The sequence below is a fragment of the Olea europaea genome, chromosome 4 (assembly GCF_002742605.1).
Source record: "Olea europaea var. sylvestris chromosome 4, O_europaea_v1, whole genome shotgun sequence".
In the NCBI taxonomy this organism is placed as follows: Eukaryota; Viridiplantae; Streptophyta; class Magnoliopsida; order Lamiales; family Oleaceae; genus Olea; species Olea europaea.
Window position 1 is genome coordinate 20441490 of NC_036240.1, and position 8948 is coordinate 20450437.

The 8948-nt window shown below is 40.3% G+C and overlaps 1 pseudogene; it reads left to right on the top strand.

The window, feature by feature from the left end:
* The first annotated feature begins 6946 nt into the window (after nucleotides 1-6946).
* Nucleotides 6947-8814, top strand: LOC111393150 (annotated as a pseudogene).
* The last annotated feature ends 134 nt before the right edge of the window (nucleotides 8815-8948 follow it).

Here is an 8948-nt window from a genome sequence, read left to right on the forward strand (position 1 = left end):
TTCTTGAACTCATTGGCTAGTAAATAGTTATTAGCCATGACAGGAGGTAACGTACCGAACTGAATAGTAAAGGACTGATCTGGATCTTCTCCATCTCTTCTGTCTCGCTCAAACTTCGACCTCCCGGAAGAAGTCTCTGGCAATTCTTTCATCGATTCACCTGTATCAGTCTCTTCACTGTCTTTGAAAACATTTTGATTGGCTACCTCGAGTAGTCTAGGCGCTTTAGGACGTAGCATTCCCTGTTGTTGCCTCATCATCCGTCCATAGTTCCGTTGAAAATGCCTTTGTTGGGTTCTAATCATCTCATTGAAGGGCATCGCCCTTCCTGCATTATATTGGAACGAATGTCATACATTTGGTTGGCGAGGCTGCGGCCTGAATGTTCTCCCATTATTTACTGGCCTGAACCGCCTCTCAAAAGGCGGTCCCTTATAGAATGATGTACCTCGCCCTCTACCAGATTGAGCGTTTGGAAAAAAACTAGGGCGACGGTGATGCTGCCATATCCCTGGTTTCTCTGTGTTCCCACTTACTTTTCTTTTACATCTTGCACATAAGACGTCTTCATCCTTTTCAGGCTCTTTTCCTTTGATACGTTCAAAGACACTGGGATGTGGTCCAGGGTCCTCTTCTCCGTTATCTATAACTAACTTGAATTTTGGCAACTTATTTTTGAAACCAGTCGTTACCATGTTCACCCCAAGTGGCTGTGGAAAAGGGTTTTCATCCACTGCCATCTTCTTCTTATCCTCGAACGTAATTCGTCCTGATTCAATGGCATCCTATAACACATGGCGAAAAACCAAACAGTTATTAGTCAAATGTGACCATGCATTATGCCACTTGCAATATTTTTTACCCTTAACTTGTTCAGGACTTGGCAATTTATGTTTATCACTTAGCTTTATCTGCTTATCCTTATATAGTTTATCAAATATAAGGTCAGCTTTGGTTATATCGAACGAGAACGTTCTAGCCTTTTTGTTTTCATCTTTTATAGGCTCATCCTTACTCGACGGTCTTGGCTTAGCCATTATATGACAAGTATACGCGTCTTCTTTGATTAATTCAGTCAAAAATATTTCGGTTTGATCGTAATACTCGTCATTAATGGTATGAATATCAAAATTTGGGTCTCTATAATAAGTCCCCTCGCTAGAATTTTTCATTTGCTCTTCTTCTGTTATTAATCGTTCATACCTAATCACGTTCGCACTCAATTGGAAAAGATCAAGAAATTCCTTGTATTGGAACTTCTTTTTCAAATCAAAGCTTAGACAACTTTGAGCGATTTTGACAAACTCCTTTTCGGGCAAAGGTACAAAACATTTACTTCTTACTGTATTGAACCTTTGAAGGAAACATTTTGCCCATTCGTTTAGCATTTGACGTAGATTCGCCAAATCGGCCAAAGTAATTTCGGACTCAGTCTTATAAAACTGAACGTGGAACAATTGCTCCAATTGTTGCCATGTTTGGACAGAGTTTGCTGGCAAATTGATGAACCAGGAAAAAGCTACTCCTATTAATGAACTAGGGAACAACCTCATTTTATGACAATCAGTTACGTCACCACTTTGTAGTGTGAATCACCCTATGTGTTCTAGAGTAGACACCTCTCATAAATCGGTAAATAGTGAGAATTCTGGCACTTTATACGCTCTAGGTTATGGATATGCTTGGTCTACCCAATCAGGATATGGCTTTGTGTAAGTCGGCCTACTGATAGGACGTACCCCAAAAGCCATCTGATCTTGTACTATTTCCATAATTTGATTCCTCAATATGACGTTGGGGTCATATGGAATTCCTACAGGTTGGTTGACCGGTTGATTTGCTTGAGGCCTGATATTTGGTCCTTGGTTGGCAACAAAGTTGCCATGATTTGGGCCATTGTTACCATTAGCATGAATATTTATTCCATCATTAACACGTGGGGCATTTTGTTCATTATTTAGGACATTGTCTCTTACGTTTAGGTTATCCCCCAAGTTAGATGCACTATTGCTACTATTCTGATTTGGCATTACACCATCCCCTGGTTTGAAGTAGAGGGACCAAAAGGTGGTTCTACCCCTTGATTTGGACTTAGGACTGGGGGATTATGTCCCACAATTGTCCTAGCTTGGAAGTGATTTGCAAGAGGTACAACTGGCTGACAAATTTGGCCTACTAACTTATTCATTATTTCATTCAAAGTATTCAGTTGTTTGGTCATGTTGTCATAATGTGCATTCTCATTCTGGGTAAATCTTTCCATATTATGAATATTTCGTAGACTTACCTGTTCAACGACATCCTGTGTGAGTTTTCCAAGTAATGCACTCATAGTTCGAGAACTCAACTCTGTCATTGGTTCGTAAAGACTATGACTGCTCTGATTCTGTCCATCTGTTAATGGAGAGCTATGCTACTCCTCATATCGCTTGATCACAGACTGGACTCCTCCCTGACTTGCTTCCTTATCAGATTTTTGAGGCATATTGTTTCACCTTTTGTATCTTCAACACCAAACAACAGGGTCCCACTGGGCGTGCCAAATTGTTTCGCGCAGGTAGTCGCTAACAATTAAAAAGAAAATCAGACGATTGTGTAAGGAACAAACCTCTTGAGACAAAGTCCCAAAGAGGGGTGTTTTATTGGTGATGACTTTACAATTGGAACTAAACAGAATACCTCCAAGGGGCGCAAGCACACGAGTACTGAAAAGAAATGTTTAAGTTTAAACTAAGAAATTAAAATTACATATTCTCTATTTGAGAGTGTTTGATTTGGGGTCATTTTCTCTATGTCTTATCTTCCTTTTATATTCCCTTGATGATTTCTTCGTAATCAACCGCTTAGAAACTGCTTGATTACTTTATAACTACCCACTTTCTTTATGGTGGCTAACTTGTCGTGGAACTGCCATCTCTAACTGCTGCCACTACTCTTTTTCGTTCAACCGTTTTCAACTGAACTCCTTGAATCGTGGAACGTGATAAGGTTACTCAATAACTGCTTCAATAACTGCACTTCTGGATAACCATAACATCTTATATTTGCTAAGATCCTGGGCGATTCGAAGGTTTGGGCGAGAACAGGGTCATAGCTCTGGGCGACTGTAAGGCACTTCATTCGCTCAACTCTTGGGTGTCTTGCAAGCTTGGGAGATGATGTTACCATGTTCGTGAGCTTCCACTGCATTTCATTAATAACCATATCTGGACCTTTATCCTGAATTGTCCAGTTGGGCTTCATTCCTTGGGCTATTCGATTTGGGCTGCACTTTTAGTGTGTCAACACTTTCTTTTGGAAATACCCTCGAAATCTTTGAAAGAAACTTGTCGGAGTCCGCCATGGACCGCTGGCTTTGTCCGTCGTACCCTGGCCAAATGCACCAAGAACATGATTTCCTACTTAGAACTACTTGAGTTACAGTACGTTGAATTTGAAGGTTGTGTAATTACATGATTTTGAAGTATAATGGGTACACTAAACACCGTCGCCACACCGACTGTGGAATCTAATCTGGCTGCTGTATCATTATCCTCCGATGAGTTGGCCGCCAAGGCGATGGACAAGAGATATGAAGGGTTGATTATAACGGCGCGTGGTACTGGGAACACTTGGAGCCAATTCTCGTTCATAATTCTGATACTGGTTTTCCCTTGGTGGTGAAGCGCGGTGTTCCTTTTGCGCTGCAGCTTTCTCCGTCTCTAATCCATCGAGAATGGCCTCCGAGCATCTTAAGAAAGGGACATGCCCCCAACTTTTCTTCTGTTCGTATGCCGATTTCTTCAAGCCTTCTGTTTCTGTTCCAGTTTTGAGCCTGGCAGATGGTACCAATACGTCGTAACCTCACAACTACCGGAGGCGTAGTTCAAGCTCCGGTGGTAATCGCAGCGGCGACGGCAAAGGTGGTGGTGGAACGACATTTTCTGTACAACAGGTTCCACCATTGGCCATGGTTGATCCATCAAGATATACAGTGGAGTTAGCCTACCCACCCGTGATTTTAATGGCTCATACTAGTGCTGTTCCTGTTGCTGGTGATGCAAGTCCCTGCGTCGTCGTCTCCAACGAAGGGCGTATGTACGGCCGGCAACCACAGCAGCAATTGGTCTTATCAGGTGGGAAATAGGATTTGGGAGCTTTAGCAATGTTGGAAGACAGTGTGAAGAGGTTGAAAAGTCCCAAATCATCACCTGTTCCGACATTAACAAAATCCTAGGTCGATTCTTATTACAAAACATTTGTATAGCTAAGGAGTTAGTTAAGAAATTGGTTAGGAAGCTAGTTTATTCTATGCCAACTGTGANATTCTTATTACAAAACATTTGTATAGCTAAGGAGTTAGTTAAGAAATTGGTTAGGAAGCTAGTTTATTCTATGCCAACTGTGAAGTCAGTTTGCCAGCTGTAAATTAGTTGGAGTTAGTTAGCATCTTCTCTTTTCTTAAAAAAAGAAAAAAGAAAAAAAAGCATTTTCTCTTTTCTGCCTGTTGGGCACATTCCAAGATTTACCTCCCTTACAAAGCTTCAGGGGTGGGAAGGTGGAGTCCTCAAGGTTGGGGTTCAACCTTTTTTTTTTTTTTTATACTAAATGCGTATGTACAATTATGAGACTTTTGGATAATCAATACAAGTCATTCTTGCCTTAGAGTTTTTGGTTGTTTGGGGTTTGCATCCACACTTAATGCCCACAGGACCAAGTTCCAGCCAAGAGCCAGGATGCATGTCTTCTTGGGCTATCCATCAGGTATCAAAGGTTTCAAACTTCTTGATGTGTCTTCAAAGCAGATCTGTATCTCCAGGGATGTGTTTCACGAAGACATATTTCCCTTTCACACCATAAAAATTAATGATGAAGTACTAGACTCCTTTCCTGATTTGGTTTTACCCTCATCTTCCTTATCTTTTCCACATGATATTCCTGTTGACCGTAATCCTGCTTCATCTCCAGTTCAAACCCCAAGTTCACAATCTATTCCTGAACATCCAGAGTCGAATATACCTTATACCACAATTAGTTGTAGACCCCATAAAGTCTCTAGACCTCCCTCATATCTAAAAGACTTCCACTGCAATTTACTTTCATCCGATCCTCCACATTCCAAAACTTTTCGTTACCATATAGGCCAATATCTCTCTTATGATAAATTGTCTACTCCCTATTGCCAATTCATATTAAATATCTCCTCTCAATCTGAACCTCAACACTTTCATCAAGCAATAAAATTCCCTCATTGGCGTGATGCCATGAAGCTCGAACTGGAAGCCATGGAACTCAATCAAACTTGGTCACTTGTTTCCTTACCGGCTAGAAAGCACACAGTAGGCTGTAAATGGGTTTTGAAAAACAAATATAATTCCGATGGCTCCTTGGAGAGGCACAAAGCATGCCTTGTCACTAAAGGCTTTACACAACAAGAGGGGTTAGATTATTTTGATACATTCTCTCCAGTAGCTAAAACTATTTCTGTCAAGGTCATGCTTGCTCTTGCAGCCTGCAATAAGTGGCACTTGGTCCAACTAGATGTGAATAATGCCTCCTTAAATGGGGACTTGTTTGAGGAGGTTTACATGGAACTTCCCCTTGGCTACGACCTTATTAAACCTCTCAAACAGGGAGAGAAATTGGTGTGTAAGTTGCACAAATCAATATATGGTCTTAAGCAAGCTTCAAGATAATGGAATTCCAAATTCTCTCATGCCCTCGTCCAGTATGGTTTCATCCAATCTAAAGCAGATTATTCTCTCTTCACAAAGGGGTCAGGTGACAGCTTTGTAGCCTTATTAGTGTACGTTGATGATATAGTCATTACTGGTCCTAATATTCAAGTAATTAATGAGTTGAAAAAAATTTTACGTTATCAATTCAAACTCAAAGATTTGGGATGCTTAAAGTTCTTCTTGGGAATTGAAATTGCCCTAGCATCAATAGGAATTACCATGTCACAGAGAAATTATACACTGCAACTGATCGAAGATGCAGGTTATTTGGATTGCAAGCCAGTCAACAGTCCTATGGATTCAAAGATTAATCTTAGTGCATATGATGGAGACTTGATATCAGACGCATCTCATTATCGAAAACTGATTGGAAGACTGATATATTTGACTCTTACTAGGGCAGACATCACGTTTGCGATACACAAATTAAGTCAATATATGTATTAGCCAAGGCTGTCCCATCTCAAAGCAGTACATCACCTTTTTCGCTACTTGAAAGGGAGTCTTGGTCAAGGCCTTCATTTCCCTTCTAACTTACCTTCAGGCTCTGATCCATCCATCAAGATTCGAGCTTTCTCTGATGCTGACTGAGGATCATGCATTGACACACAAAAGTCCACAACTAGTTTTTGCATCTTCATTGGCGAATCATTAGTTTCTTGGAAATCTAAACGCCAAACTACCATCTCTCGTTCCTCAGTTGAAGCAGAATATAGGGCTCTTGCAGCCATTGTTAGCAAAATAATTTGGATCAAACAGTTGCTCATGGACTTTCAGGTTGCTGGCACTTCTCCAGCAATAATATACTGTGACAATCTTGCCGCAATACAGATTTCAAATAATCCAATTTTCCACGAGCGGACGAAATACATTGAGATCGATTGCCCTTCATTCGTGACAAGATCACATCTGGAGCAGTTAAACTACTTCAGATCAGATCACAACACCAGCTCGCTGATGCATTCACTAAGCCATTACCTACTTCCACACTTTCTCTCTTAATGACCAAGATGTGCGTAAAGAACATTTACAACACAACTTGAGGGAGAGTATTACAAAACATTTGTATAGCTAAGGAGTTAGTTAAGAAGTCGGTTAGGAAGCTAGTTTATTCCATGCCAACTGTGAAGTCAATTTGCCAGCTGGAAATTAGTTGGAGTTAGATAGCATCTTCTCTTTTCTATTTATACTAAATGCATGTGTACAATTCTGAGACTTTTGGATAATCAATACAAGTAATTCTTCAATTTTCTCTCAACTCTACTAATTCTGCACATGATTTTCTTGTAGATTGGATTTATCAATGTTGTGGTTCTGTTTCATTGTCAACTCTTGAGCATCCCAAATTCAAGGCATTTCTTAATCAGATTGGATTGCCTGCAATATCAAGAAAAGAATTTATGGGTTCTAGGTTAGATGCCAAATACGATGAGTCAAAGGCCGAGTCTGAGGGTAAAATCAGCGACACAATGCTCTGTCAAATCGCGTTGATGGTTGGAAGTTTAAGGATTATAGTCGGGACAAAGAAAGTTTTGTGAATGTTGCTATGAATCTTCCCAATGGGACCAGTGTTTATAGGATGGCAAGTTTCACTAGTGGTTATGTCCAGTCTAAATATGCAGAAGAAGTTTTATGGGAAACTATCATTGAAATCTGTGGGAATTCAATGCATCAATGTGTAGGTATAGTTTCAGACAAGTTTAAGGCTAAGGCATTGAGGAATTTAGAAAATCAGCACCATTGGATGGTTAATATTTCTTGTCAATATCAAGGATTTAATAGTTTGATTAAGGATTTTGCCAAGGAGCTTCCTTCATTCAAGAACGTGACTGAAAATTGTTTAAAGCTAGTTAATTTCGTTAACAATAAGTCTCAAATTCGACGGTGTTTTTGTAAGTATCGTTTCCAGGAATATGGACATGCCAGTTTGCTGAGATTACCTCTGCGCAGTTATGGAAGGTCGGATTTTGGGCCAGTTTACGCAATGGTAGAGGATGTATTGGGATCAGCTCGGGTCCTTCAGTTAGTATTGTTAGACGAATCGTACAAGAAAGTGCTAGTGGAGGAGCCGATTGCCAGAGATATCGAAGAAATGATGAGGAATCCACATTTTTGGAACGAGTTAGAAGTGGTTCATTCTCTAGTTTAATTGGTCAAGAAAATGGCAGAGGAAATCTTGATGGAGAAACCGAGGATCGGGCAATGCTTGACCCTTTGGGAGGAGTTTAGGTCGAAAGCGAACGACTGGTGTTCGAAATTTCACATAATTGGAGGACATGTGGAGAAGGTGATTGACCGGAGGTTTAGAAGGAATTATCATCCGGCTTGGGCTGTTGCTTTTATACTCGATCCACTTTATTTGATTCGGGACACGAGTGGAAAGTACTTGCCTCCTTTCAAATTCTTGACACCTGAACAAGAGAAGGATGTGGATAAGCTAATAACTCGACTCGAATCTAGGGACAAGGCTCACATTGCTCTTATGGAGCTAATGAAATGGAGAACTGAAGGGGATCCGGCTTCTGCTCAAGCAGTACAATTGAAACAAAGGGATCCAAATACGGGGAAGATGAGGATTGCCATTCCCCAAAGCAGTAGGCTTGTATGGGAAACTCACCTAACCGAGTTCCAGTCATTAGGAAAGGTTGCCGTTAAGATTGATTTTCCTTCATGCAACTTCATGTGGATTCAAATGCAACTTGTCTTTACCGAAATTCGCGAGTGGTAATGGTCATTCACGGGTGGGAATCGATAGGGCTCAGAAGTTAATGTTCATTGCTTCGAAGTCCAAGGACGAAGAGAAAGATACCGAGCTCTTTGCCTTGGAAAACAGTGAGGACGATGTGCTCAATGAAGTTTTCGTTGATACCTTCTCTACGTAAAATCCCTTCTCTCTTTTCCTTCGTATATCCTAATTTATAGGTTGTTTTTCGATTCCAAATTATTTCATTTTCGATTCTTTCTCGGAATTGGTAATATGTTGTTGTTAGAAGATTTCATGGCAGTTGGCTGAGAATAAAAAATGGTACTAGTTCAAATTAGAGAAGGAATGTTGTTACATTTTGTTCCTTGGTGATCTTGATTGAATAAAAATTCGGGGAGGAGAAGGTTTTTCGTTTCCCCTTTTGTTATCACTGGTCTACTCTCATGTATGAAGTATCAAGTCAATGAATTCAATTTAATCTTCGAAATTCAATCACGAATTATTTTCTCGTGATTGATTTTGCTCGT